General features: G+C 47.8%; 1 protein-coding gene across 10 annotated transcripts in view; it reads right to left on the bottom strand.

Annotated features, from left to right (window-relative positions):
* Positions 1–14,233, bottom strand: part of ERC1 (ELKS/RAB6-interacting/CAST family member 1) — a 435,845-nt gene that overhangs the window by 130,057 nt on the left and 291,555 nt on the right. The gene's annotated exons all lie outside the window — the stretch shown is intronic.

Raw genomic sequence — 14,233 nt, 5'->3', positions numbered from 1 at the left:
GCAACCTCTGCCAGTCTCTCACCACCCTCATGGGGAACTTCTTCCTCTAACATCCAATCTGAATCTCCCCTCCTATAGCTTGGATCCATTCCCCCCAGTCCTATCACTCCCTGACACCCTCAAAAGTCCCTCCCCAGCTTTCTTGTAGCCCCCTTCAGATACTGGAAGGCCACAAGAAGGTCTCCTGGGAGCCTTCTCTGCTCCAGACTGAACAACCCCAACTCTCCCAGCCTGTGCTCACAGGAGAGGAGCTCCAGCCCTTCTTGTACCTCTCTTTTCACAACAGTATGAGTGACCTTAAAACTTCACATGTAGCACTAAACTGAAGGATCACACTAATTGATTGTTGGACTGCATTGCAATAGAAATGCAGTCACTTAATTTATTTTCACTTCATATGCAAAGCTTGGTTCCTAGATGACCTTGGGCAAAGAAACCAGCATGGTCCCTTACTTTTCAATGCTTTCTTGACATCAGTTTTAAACCTGTACAATGCTGGCAGGTTGGAAACTAACTATAGGTTTACAGAAAGCTATATCCATCTCTATTTACAGAACCACAGAATTATTGAGGCTGGAAAAGAACTCTGAGGTCATCCAGTCCAGCCTATGACATAACACCATGACATCAGCTTAACTGTATCACCCAGTGCCACATCCAAGCTTTTCTTAGAGACCTCCAGAGACGGCGACTCGACCAGTCCGTCCCACTGCTTGAACAAGGGCTACAGAAAGGGCCAAGTATTGACATTGGACTCAATAATTTTCAGTCTTTTCTACAATCCTGAACATAGGAGATCCTAGCACCAGGACAGATAGGACTCTGCCTGACCTGTGACACTGGGTGGAGGGCTGGGAAAGTGACTCAACTGCAACGACAGCATTATACCTTAAAGAAAAGCACTTGCACAGTGCTGGGTGTCCTGTTAACAGGTCTGATGTTTCTAACTCCTGACACATGAAATCACTTGCACTGCATGCAAGATGCCATCAGACAAACCAACATCTCCCAAATCCTCTCACTATGGAGTTTGCTCCAAAAATTCCATAGACATATCACTGTCAGGTTTTGTTTTGCCTGCAAGAACTCAGAAGTATTGTTTGAGAAGGGAGGGAAACAAAAGGATATATTGAATATTCTGGAGAGACTGGAGAGAACTTGGCAGGCTGGAGAGGTGGGCCCAAGACAACCAACCTCATGACATTCAAGAAGACCAAGTGCAAGGTCCTGCATCTGGATCAGGGCAATCCCAGTATCACAGTATCACAGTATCACTTAGGTTGGAAAGGACCTTGAGGATCATCGAGTCCAACCTATCAACACAGACCTCATGACTAGACCATGGCACCAAGTGCCACATCCAATCTCCCCTTGAACGCCTCCAGGGTTGATGACTCCACCACCTCCCTGGGCAGCACATTCCAATGATGAACAACTCGCTCGGTAAAGAACTTCCTCCTCACCTCGAGTCTGAACCTCCCCTGGTGCAGCTTGAGACTGTGTCCTCTTGTTCTGGTGCTGCTTGCCTGGGAGAAGAGGCCAACCCCTTCCTGGCTACAACCTCCCTTCAGGTAGTTGTAGAGGGCAATGAGGTCACCCCTGAGCCTCCTCTTCTCCAGGCTAAGCAACCCCAGCTCCCTCAGCCTCTCCTCACAGGGCTGTGCTCAAGGCCTCTCCCCAGCCTTGTTGCCCTTCTCTGGACACGCTCAAGTGTTTCGATGTCCTTCCTAAACTGAGGGGCCCAGAACTGGACACAGGACTCAAGGCGTGGCCTAACCAAAGCAGAGTACAGGCACCAATACAGGCTGGGCAGAGACAGGCTTGAGAGCAGCCCTGAAGAAAAGGACCTGGCAGTGTTGGTGGATGAGAAGCTCAACCGGAGCCAGCAGTCAGCACTTGCAGCCCAAAAAGCCAAGCAGAGCCTGGGCTGAATCAAGATAAATGTGGCAGGGAGGGTCAGGGAGGTGATTCTCCCCCTCTACACCACTCTGGTGAGACCACACCTTCCCCATGAGGGTGGTGAGAGACTGGCACAGGTTGCCCAGGGAGGTGGTGGAAGCCTCATGCCTGGAAGCTTTTAAGGCCCGGCTGGATGTGGCTCTGGGCAACCTGATCTAGCAGAAAGTGTTTCTTCCCATGTCAGGGGGTTTGGACCTGGATGATCCTTGAGGTCCCTTCCAGCCCTGACAGTTCTGGGATTCTGCTATTCCTATACAAGAGGACCTACTGAACATTCCCACAGAGTATAAAGACAAGGATTGCAGTGACTGCCAAAGACTTCACTGATTGCTCCATTTTTTCTTACACAACCCTCACTGGTTGTCTTCCAGCCTTGCAGGGAAGCCATTAGCTGCTGCAGAGGTTATTTCTGTAAGTAAAGCAAACTGACCTGACTTGCAGGAAAAGAATCAGGCTGAAGTGAGACTCTGCCTTACGTGCACCCTGCCAAGCTCCCCTGAAGCACTCTCATGTGCAGTGCGGCCACATGAGCACACCCAACATTTGAGATTTCCCTCCTTGCATTTTGAACTGGGCTGATGATGTCTGGATGGGATTTACAATAGCTCAAAGCTACCATTGTTCACACTGCATTAACCCCACGGTATCTGCACCGGGCTCCGACAACATTTGCACTTGGAACCTCGATTAAGCCACAACTGGACTGCATTTAATGAAATATGTGCTGCTCACAGGGCTGATTTATATGCATCACTATTTACAGTGCACATTTGTAAGGGAGGAAAAAGCACCCTAAGGAACTCATGGTTCTTTTGACTCTAAGAGAAAGCCAAAAGTGCCTGATTTGGTTGAGCTCAGTAACACCCTTGGAAGCCCCAGAATCTTATAGCTGGATTAGGGATGGCGACAGGACTCGCCGATGCAGCTGAGACAGCCAGCAGAGGAAACGTACTGCTGCTACCCATCTGGAGCCAAAAATCACATCTGCATATTCTAGACCAAAAATCACAGTCATAGTTGTGTTTGTTGTGTACAGAATGATAGAGAAACAATTAAGAAAGGCATGCTGGAAATCTTCACATCTGGTTTTGCCGGTGTTGTTCTAAAAAGGAGTGGTGTGGAGGAGTCAAACACCAAAGGGAAATGACAGCTTCTCCTCAAGAGATTAACCTTCTGAATGCATCTTATGACAAGTCTGTGTTAGAATAGAGCAGAAAACCAGTGTTGTGTACTGGAAAAGACATGAATGAGCTAGCAGAAAGCACCACATTGGTGTTCTTAGAGGTATCCTACAAGCAATCTGCTCTATATGTTAGTCAAAATAAACCCAAAACTCATTTCATTCACTGAATCACAGAATTGTCAGGGTTGGAAGGGACCTCAAGGATCATCCAGTTCCAACCCCCCTGACATGGGCATGGGGATCAGGTTGCTCACAGCCACATCCATCCTGGCCTTAAAAACCTCCAGGGATGAGGCTTCCACCACCTCCCTGGGCAACCTCTGCCAGTGTCTCACCACCCTCATGGGGAAGAACTTCTTCCTAATGTCTGATCTAAATCTCCCCTCTCCTATAGCTTGGATTCATTCCCCCCAGTCCTGTCACTACCTGACACCCTCAAAAGTCCCTCCCCAGCTTTCTTGTAGCCCCCTTCAGACACTGGAAGGCCACAAGAAGGTCTCCTGGGAGCCTTCTCTTCCCCAGACTGAACAGCCCCAGCTCCCTCTCTCATTCCTCTGTCAGTTCAAAACTGGGTTGCAATGATTTATTGAAAAAAACACCAGAAATCTTCTCATTCCTTGAGGTAAGATGATCTGCATGCAGGCTATGGAAAACCCAAATTTTCCTACAGCAATGCCCTTTGGGCAGTAGGAATCACTGAATCACAGGAATATTGAGGCTGGAACAGACCTCTGAGATCATCAAGTCCAGCCCATGACCTAACACCAGCACACCACCAGACCATGTGACTGCACAGGAAGATGGGGCTCTAATGTTCTCTAAGTGTGTTAGCAATAATGAACTGGCAAAGTGAGAAAAAACAAGCAGGATGTTCATTCACTAGGGTTGTGTAAGCTCCTAGAATGATGCATTTTAGTAGTGTGGGGATGTGTGCCAAGAGCTCTGCAGATGAGATCTGTCATGGTGGTTGCTGTGAGAGTGCTGTAATCTAGTAATAGAGAAGAAAACCATAACAAAACCTGTGCATGCTTAACACTGAGCCTCCATGTGATGGCTTTCACTCCCTCACACTTGGAAGAGGTCTAATTTCCTTTCATCCTCTAGAAAACTATGTTCCCAGAACTACCCAAGGGATCACTTACACTAAAGCCAGACCCCGGAAAACATCCCCAGAAGAGAACAAAACCTCTCCTGTGGAAAGGCATGGAAACAAGAGAGAGTGGAGCTAAACTCTCAGGAAGTTAATGACTGATCTCCTCCTCCTAACTCCTCCCTACAGCATTAATAGTCTTAGAAATTAGTGAGTGGAACAAACGCCCTTGACACCACCTGCTGTACTTTTCAGCAGTTGGCCTTGCTTCCAGGCCTGTCATGGCTCATTAAGGTAGCACAGGACTTGCTCTCTGTGATGCTGTTCTTGGGGACCACAGAACTGAGGGAAAGAAAAGAACAAAAAAAGAGACAGAGATATGGAGGTTTCATTGAGGAAAAAATAGAGAGATGGAGGGTTTATCACAAGGCAGTACAGGACTGTCATGCAGCATGCCAAGACTTAGCTCTCTGAAAGTCACACAAGAGAAGGTTCCTCAGGGCAGGTGAAGAGGTGAACCTCACCAGCTGCAAAACAGAAACACAATTTCCCAACACATACAAGAATAAACTACAAAGACCTAACTCTCTGTGTGCTCACATGGGACATCTTATTTTTGTAGGCTTTACTGAAGTTTCATTTCGTTGCACAGAATAGAATAGAATAGAATAGAATAGAATAGAATAGACTAAGACAGGTTGGAAGAGACCTTCAAGATCATCCTGTCCAACCTAGCATCCAACACCACCTGAACAACTAACCCATGGCACCAAGCACCCCATCAAGTCTCCTCCTGAACACCTCCAATGATGGTGACTCCACCACCTCCCCAGGCAGCCCATTCCAATGGGCAATCACTCTCTCTGTGTAGAACTTCTTCCTAACATCCAGCCTAAACCTCCCCTGGCACAGCCTGAGACTGTGTCCTCTTGTTCTGGTGCTGGCTGCCTGAGAGAAGAGACCAACCTCTGCCTGTCTACAACCTCCCTTCAGGTAGTTGTAGAGAGCAATAAGGTCACCCCTGAGTCTCCTCTTCTCCAGGATAAACAACCCCAGCTCCCTCAGCCTCTCCTCACAGGGCTGTGTTCCAAGCCCCTCACCAACTTTGTTGCCCTTCCCTGGACACACTCCAGCAAGTCAACCTCCTTCCTAAACTGAGGAGCCCAGAATTGGACACAGGACTCAAGGTGTGGCCTAACCAGTGCAGTGTACAGGGGCACAATGACTTCCCTGCTCCTGCTGCCCACACTGTTCCTGATGCAGGCCAGGATGCCATTGGCCCTACTGGCTGCCTGGGCATACTGCAGGCTCATGTTCAGCCTACCATGCAGTTTATCTTGTGAAGCTTTGAGACTGGAGCTGAATCACCTACACAATTCCTTTGACCAACCTGTTGTGCACTGTTGACCATAAATGGGTAAAGCTCTTCTGCTTACTGCCCTGGTTCAGGACATCTAGTAACAACTGCCCTGAAAAGGAAGCAACAAGCTGTCTCTAGTACTGCCTCAACACTGTCTCTCAGAGTGCTCAAATACTCATTGACAATGCAGGAGGATAGAAAGGACAGAAAGCAGCCCTGAGGAAAAGGACTTAGGGGTGCTGATGGATGAGAAGCTGGACAGGAGCAGGCAGGGTGAGCTTGCAGCACACAAGGCCAAGGGCAGCCTGGGCTGCATCACAAGCAGCATGGCCAGAGATGGAGAGAGGGGATCCTGCCCCTCTGCTCTGCTTTGCTCTGCTCTGGGGAGACCTCACCTGCAGTACTGTGTGCAACTGTGGAGTCTTCAACACAAGAAGGACCTGGACCTGATGGAGAGGGTCCAGAAGAGGGCCATGAAAATGATCAGGGGGTTGGAGCAGCTCTGCTCCAAGAGGACAAGCTGAGGGAGCTGGGGGTGTTCAGCCTGGAGAAGAGAAGGCTCCAGGGAGACCTAATAGCAGCCTGCCAGTACCTGAAGGGGGCTACAAGCAGGATGGAGAGAGACTGTTTGCAAAGGCCTGGAGGGACAGGACCAGGGGCAATGGCTTCAGACTAGAGCAGTTTTAGATTTAAATTGGATGTTAGGAGCAATTTCTTCACTATGAGGGTGGTGGAACACTAGCACAGGTTGCCCAGGGAGGTGGCTGAGGCCCCTTAGCTGAAGGTGAGGCTGGACAGGGCTCTGGGCAACCTGATCTAGTGGAGGATGTCCCTGCTGAGTGCAGAGGGGGTTGGACTGGATGGCCTTTGGAGGTGCCTTCCAACCCAGACTGTTCTGTGGCTCTGTGATAAAGGGTGCCATTCCTTCATTGCCAAGGGAAACGTGCAGAAAAGACTCTGTTTTCTCCCAAGCCTTCTCCTGAATTAAAAGATACTAGCACAAGCCACCAGATGTGAAGGTAACCTGACCTACAATTACATTCATAGAAAGCCTAACATTTTGTTATGGCAAGTGTGGAGAGCTGTGAAGTTAAAAATAGCTAAAACCCTAGGAATTCTTCTCTTTCAGGAAAACTTTATCCTTAGAAGACACAACATACTTATATTCAGCTTTCCTACCTGTCTAATTCTCTTGGAGATCAACAGCAGTTCCAAGTTCAGTTTATTTCCAGTTATTTAAATGCACTGTCTGTAGGAAACACAATGCCTGAATGAAATAAAATGTTGGTTTCCAACTACTTGAATGTAATCCTTCCACTGCTCAGTAACTGGAAATGGATAATTTTAATTAACTTGTAGAATAGAATTAACCAGGTTGGAAAAGACCTTTGAGATCATCAAGTCCAACCTATCACCCAGCACCATCTAATCAGCTAAACCATGGCACCAAGTGCCTCATCCAGGATCTTTCTAAACACCTCCAGTGGTGGCAACTCCACCACCTCCCTGGGCAGCACATCCCAATGGGCAATCGCTCTTGCTGGGAAGAACTTCTTCCTAACATCCAGCCTAAACTTCCCCTGGCACAGTTTGAGACTGTGTCCTCTTGTTCTGCTGCTGAGTGCCTGGGAGAAGAGACCAACCCCCACATGGCTACAACCTCCCTTCAGGTAGTTGTAGAGAGAAAGAAGGTCTCCCCTGAGCCTCCTCTTCTCCAGGCTAAGCAACCCCAGCTCCCTCAGCCTCTCCTCACTGGGCTGTGCTCCAGACCCCTCCCCAGCTTGGTTGCCCTTCTCTGGACACCTTCCAGCAGCTCAACATCTTTCCTAAACTGAGGGGCCCAGAACTGGACACAGGACTCAAGGTGTGGCCTAAGCAGTGCTGAGCACAGGGCAGAATGACCTCCCTGCTCCTGCTGGCCACACTGTTCCTGATGCAGGCCAGGATGCCATGGGCCTTCTTTCTCACAATTCAGTCTTCTGCAACTGAACTTTTTGCAATTTAAATGTAAAAAATCTGTGTGCCCAGAGATCATTGAAATGAACATATAGAACTATATATATAAACACATGCTTATTTGGCACATGCAAATTCTATGCAATTCTATCTTTTGTGCTTGAAACTTCAAAAGGACCAAACAATGGCAAAAGGATCCTGTGTTCATTTCCACTGAGCCCCAAAGACATTTATAAGGAGAAAAGCAGAATCTCAGCTAAGAGAATAACAAAACAAAAGTAAAAGAAAAGAAGTGGCACAGATGCCCTTGCTCAGCCTTGCCCCACACAGTAAATCCTACAGCCATGGAGTGCCCCCTGGGGCATTTCAGTTTATTGAATGCCACACAAAGTAATGACAGGAGGTGCTTTGGTACCATTGCTGCTATCACATGGTGGCGTGATACACCCAGTGGCCTGAAGACCTCACCATCCAATTCAGGATAGAATAGAATAGAATAGAATAGACCAGGTTGGAAGAGACCTTCAAGATCATCGTGTCCAACCTATCATCCAACACCACCTAATCAACTAACCCATGGCACCAAGCACCCCGTCAAGTCTCCTCCTGAACACCTCCAGTGATGGTGACTCCACCACCTCCCCGGGCAGCACATTCCAATGGGCAATCACTCTCTCTGTGTAAAACTTCCTCCTGACCTCCAGCCTGAACCTCCCCTGGCGCAGCCTGAGACTGTGTCGATGAAGAGCTTCCATCATCAGGAGTTTAGTTGATTAGAATGTGTTGGGTGATAGGTTGGACTTGATTATCTCAAAGGTCTTTTCCAACCTGGTTAATTCTGTGTTCTGTATCAGGCCCAGAAAGCCAGACCTTGCAGACACAAGATTAACAGGCAACTGCTCTGCAGAGCTGACAAAGAAATGTGAAGTGACTTCAACCATAGATAGCAGCTTCAAACATATACAGGTGAGAACCCAACTTGAACACCTGGAATATTGCATCCAGTTCTGGACTCCCCAGTTCCAGAGGGACAGGGAGCTGCTGGAGAGAGTCCAAGGGAGGGCTACAAGGATGCTGAAGGGACTGCAGCTCTGCCTGGGGAGGAGAGGCTGAGAGCCCTGGGGCTGTTTAGTCTGGAGAGAATGCTGAGAGAGGATCTGATCAATGTCTGAGGGCTGGGGTTCAGGAAGGAAGGGACAGGGACAGGCTCTGCTCACTTGTGCCCTGGGATAGGAAGAACAAGGGGCAATGGATGGAACCTCCAGCACAGGAGGCTCCACCTCAACATGAGGAATAACTTCTTCACTGTGAGGGTCCCAGAGCACTGGAAGAGGCTGCCCAGAGAGGTTGTGGAGTCTCCTTCTCTGGAGCCTTTCCATCCCTGTCTGGATGTGCTCCTGTGTGACCTGTGCTGGATTCTCTGGTCCTGCTCTGGCAGGAGGGTTGGACTGGAAGATCTCCAGAGGTCCCTTCCAACCCCTAACATACTGTGAGCCTGTGCACTTCCGCAGCTAGGAACAATTTACTCTCTGGAGAACTGCTGTTAAACCACTGGCATAAACCATAATTTCCCTACTGACAAAAAGAACCCCATTTAATTTCCACGAAAACAATTTCTGATGAGATTCAAGTTATCACTGGATGGACACTGCCACTTCGGTGCTGCTGTTTCTCTTCACTATCTGTGCACAGAACCTGAAATGTTTTTGTTTGTTTAAACTGAATTCAGAATGGCTTCACACCTCATTTTGGATCAACTGAAATGACTTTTCTGGCAAACCAACCATGTGCCCATTAATCAGTTTCTCTTGGACTGGTTTGAATTTCAAGCTCATACTCTTACCTGCAGGCAATGCTGCTTCACTGCTGAGAGGATGAACTTTGCAGAAGATAAACAACTTCCATTTACTTCATATTCAGGTCCAGAGAAGAGCAACCAGCCTGGGGAAGGGACTGGAGGGAAAGGCTGCTGAGGAGAGGCTGAGGGAGCTGGGGGTGTTCAGCCTGGAGGAGAGGAGGCTCAGGGGGGACCTTCTCACACTCTCCAAGTACCTGAAGGGAAGCTGTAGTCAGGTGGGGGTCAGGCTCTGCTCCCAGGCAGCTTGTGCCAAGAGGAGAGGGCATGGCCTGAAGCTGTGCCAGGGGAGGTTTAGGTTGGATGTTAGGAAGCCCTTGCTGATGGGAAGGGGAATTAGAGCCTGGAATGGACTGCCCAGGGAGGTGGTGGAGTCGCTGTCCCTGGAGGTGTTTAAGGCCAGACTGGATGTGGCACTCAGTGCCACGGGCTGGTCTGTGTGGTGGGTTAGGCTGGGCTTGATGAGCTCAGAGGTCTATTCCAGCCTCAATAACTCTGTGATTCTGAGTGTTGTGTGCTTGTGTTTGTACTTTCCTCATCAAACAGCCACCAAATGACCATGTGGACTTGCCAGCCTCTTGCCAAGTTTTCAAGTGGCTTGCACACATCGTGCAGGAAAGCTATAGCAGAGAGAAGGATGAACAGCATTCCTGCTCAGCACTGCCTGAGCTGGCATCTTGTTTTTCATAGTAGCCCTTCATGTAGCTCTCAGCAGGCCTTCCAAGGCCAAGATGGAACAAGGAAGGAATACAATAAACAGCTTCATTAAGCTACATAGCCCTGGATCATCATCTCTGCTCATCACCTACGCTCTGTAGCTGAAGAAGCACAACCTGTGTGATGCAGTCATGGAGTTAGACACCACTGTGATAAATATTCAAAAGACCACTCATGTAAAGTCATAGAAGAAATGAAAAGGCATTTTTGACAGCTTCATTTGGAAACATGAATTATGTTCAGCTTTACCAATCCATCTGTAATACCCTTGATTATTTTTAAAGAAAAAAGAGATTAATGAAGGATTCTTGGACAAGTAATAATCTTTCTGTTGTGTGCCAGCAGGACAGAGGATACAGCTCTGAAGCGCCAACTCCATTATGCAGGTCTGCAGCCCTTGAATTGTAGGGCCAGAAGCAATTGCAATTAGAAAGAGAAGACATAATTCAGACAAGGGCTGCTGGAAAGTTTTCCAGATTGAGAAGTGCTCCAGCTGGGACATTTCAAACTCAGAGCAGATGACTAGGAAGAATCTACTGGTTCTGCTGACCATGAAATAAAACAACAACCAACCAACAAAAAGTAGTAATGACAACAACAACAATAAGAACAACAGTTTGGAGAAGAGAAGGCTCTGAGGAGACCTTCTTGTGGCCTTCCAGGATCTGAAGGGGGCTACAAGAAAGCTGGGGAGGGACTTTTGAGGGTGTCAGGGAGTGATAGGACTGGGGGGAATGGAGCAAAACTAGAAATGGGGAGATTCAGGTTGGATGTGAGGAAGAAGCTATTCCCCATGAAGGTGGTGAGAGCCTGGCACAGGTTGCCCAGGGAGGTGGTGGAAGCCTCATCCCTGGAGGTTTTGAAGGCCAGGCTGGATGTAGCTCTGGGCAACCTGCTGTAGTGTGAGGTGTCCCTGCCCATGGCAGGGGGGATTGAAACTGGCTGATCCTTGAGGTCCCTTCCAACTCTGACACTTGTATGATTCTATGATTATATAACAACAACATTAATAGCAACCATCATCATCATCATCATCATCATCATCATCATCATCCCTTTTCTGCACACAGACAGTGTCTGTTTCCCTTCCCTGTGAGTGCCAAGTCTGCTGCCTCACTTTTAGCAACGGCTTGAGCTTGGCCCCAGATTAGACTGTTTGTGCTCAGTGATTTTCACACACTGCCAAAATTTGCTGACAACACCAGGAGGAAAAAAAAAAGGAAAGGAAAACTGGTGATTTTCAACAGTTTATAACTCAGCTCAGGCTGAGCAGGCTTTTATGGGACAAAGAACAGAGATTTCTCTGTAGACAGCACTTTATTCCTGTCTAATTTAAAAGATTTGCTGTGAATGATGGAAACATTAGAACTTCTTAAGGAAAACATAACCAAACAAAAATCCCAGCACTTCACTAGGGCTTTTTTTTTTACAGTAGATCAGGTTTGGTGATGTAATAGAGAGAGCATTATCTGCCTCTCTCATAATTATTTACAACAAAGGTGGTGGTTTTTTTTCTTCCCAAAGCAAATGAAACTGTTAGAGGAAGAGGGCTGCAAAATATTTCCTTCTTCAGCATTTCTTTACGAGGTAAAATGTCTTCCTTGGAATCATTGGCACTTGAGTTATTCTAGTGCCAGTGTTCCCTAGGGAGGGTGAAAGTATCTTCTTTGGGTTACAGAGGCAGGAGTAAACAAAAGCTCCACACAAGAAACAGTATTTGAAATATACATTTGCACTAACTGACATCTAACAAATTCCTATTCAAACCCAGAGGTAACTTCCTGCAGTCTCCTGCTGCTTTAACACTTCCTTGCAGTCCATGCCCCATCCAATGTCTAATCCCACCTGGAGTACTGCACCTGGTTCTGGAGCCTCTGTTCCAGAAAGGATCTGTATGTGCTGGAAGGTGTCCAGAGAAGGGCCACGAGGATGAGCAGAGGGTTGGAGCTGCTCTGCTGTGGAGACAGACTGAGAGAGTTGGGGCTGTGCAGTCTGGAGAAGGGAAGGCTCCAAAGAGACCTAATTGTGGCCTTCCAGTATCTGAAAGCTGGGGAGGGTGTCTGGGAGTGACAGGACTGGGGGGAATGGAGCAAAACTAGAAGTGGGTAGATTCAGACTGGATGTTAGGAAGAAGTTCTTCCCCATGAGGGTGGTGAGAGCCTGACACAGGTTGCCCAGGGAGGTCGTGGGAGCCTCATCCCTGGAGGTGTTTGCAGCCAGGCTGGATGTGGCTCTGGGCAACCTGCTGTAGTGTGAGGTGTCCCTGCCCAGTGGCAGGAGGGGTTGGAACTGGCTGATCCTTGAGGTCCCTTCCAACCCTGACAATTCTGTGATTCTATGTCTAGAATCTCCTAAAGCAGCATTGCTAAGCTATTTCTCTTGTGTGCTCCCCTGTCCTGTTAGCTGCCTGCATGCCCCAAGCTGTTAAACCTCTATCGCATCTCAAATTTCACCAGCGCTGCTTTTGAGCACCTCAAACTCCTCCCACCAAAGCATGTCCTAGGACTTGGCAAACAATATTGCTTCACTGCATCTCTGAACAGTAACAGTACAATGGATGGACAAGGTGACCTTGGAGACTCAAGCAGAGTCATGCTCTCAATAGCCATTGTTTTGGGTTAGGGACACCAAAGCCCAGCTAACTGCCTCACAGAATGGGCCACTCATTCAATTACTGTTGGTTTTGAGCTGAAATAGGAGGAAATGTTTTAACAACATCAGAAACGTTTTGCAAAGTTGGCAAGCAGCTGCCTGGAGTGCTTTTCATGAAAGGCATTGGCTGGGGAAGCAGAGCAGCAGGGACTGTGCTCGAGGTTCTGAACACAAACACGGGGTATTTAATCAACTGAGAGCCCTCGGTAGAGGCTTGTTTGCAGCACAGCCTCATGGCCAGGGTGAGGGTTTGAAGTCTGGATGCTTTTGGCAGCTTTATAGCACTCCAAGACAGAGGCAGCTATGAGTAAAACACGTTCAGCTTGTTAACTGTCCGACAGTGATCTCTTTTCCACCTTGCCCTGCACGTGCTGACAGCGTTACCGTTCTCCCCAGCGCTCTTCTGCCTTCTGAGGCACCACGGATCCACCAGCTCAGGCAGCTCCTGATGCTCCATTTTGGCACAACAACTTTCTAACAACAACTTGCTCAGCTAAGAGAAGCCATCATGTAGGAAAAGTGACTAGTGGTCTGAAAGGCTGTAGAGCTACACAAATCCACCTCAGGATACACTCTACACTACGGGTGTACTTTAATGAGAAGGTTTGGCAGAGCGGTTTGGCAGAGGAGAGCACTGCCAAGTGACTGGATATGGGATGTATCTCCAGTTGCTTTGGATTCCCACATCACCTTGAGAGCTATTCTTCCCATCCCCCAACACACCAACTCTCAAATTTATAGCTCAATAAAGTATTTTATTAAAAATAAAGTGTGGCTTTTAAGGACTGCAGACTTCCAACATCCTTATGCCAGCTCTAGATCAGTCTGTTGCAGCCGAGTATGAAGCTGGGGAGGCTTGGCTCACTTCATACAGCACTCCTAAGTTGAATTTCAAGATCTAAGACACTTCTCTTTCCATTTTGTAACAGCTGTTTTTCTATCCTTTCATTAAAAGGAAAAGGGAAAAAAAAAAACCAACCCACCAAAAACCAGAAAGGAAAAGAGACTAGCAGAGAAAAGTTAAATAAATAAATAATGGCTCACAAAACCACACTGGAGGAACCACTGCAGCTCCTGCCAATAAAAACCTCCCTTCTCTTCAGGGCTGGCTAAACAACTTGAAGTGTTTCTAATGAACTGCTGGAAGCACTATCCATCACTGCACTAAACGGATTCGTGCCTGCCCAAACTAAGGATAACTATTTGTCTAGAATGCACCATCAGAAATTAGGAAGTATTTGAGCCTCAGAAGCCCAATTCCTCACTCCTTTCCCATCTCTTCAAAGCTTGGTTTTATTCAGGCCTCCCTATGCAGAGGTGATGAGAGAAGGCTGAGAGATACAGACCTGCACACTCTGGTGCAGTGCTAACAAATCAGCTGCAGGAGTTTGAAGAATGCTTTAGCAGACCAGACGTTTGCAGCCTGATCTCAGCATCAGAGACACCAGACATCATGTTTCT

The sequence above is a fragment of the Melanerpes formicivorus genome, unplaced genomic scaffold (genome assembly GCF_026170545.1).
Source record: "Melanerpes formicivorus ecotype bairdi unplaced genomic scaffold, bMelFor1.0.p_v2 SCAF_8, whole genome shotgun sequence".
NCBI lineage: Eukaryota > Metazoa > Chordata > Aves > Piciformes > Picidae > Melanerpes > Melanerpes formicivorus.
This window is presented reverse-complemented; position numbering and strand designations above follow the sequence as displayed.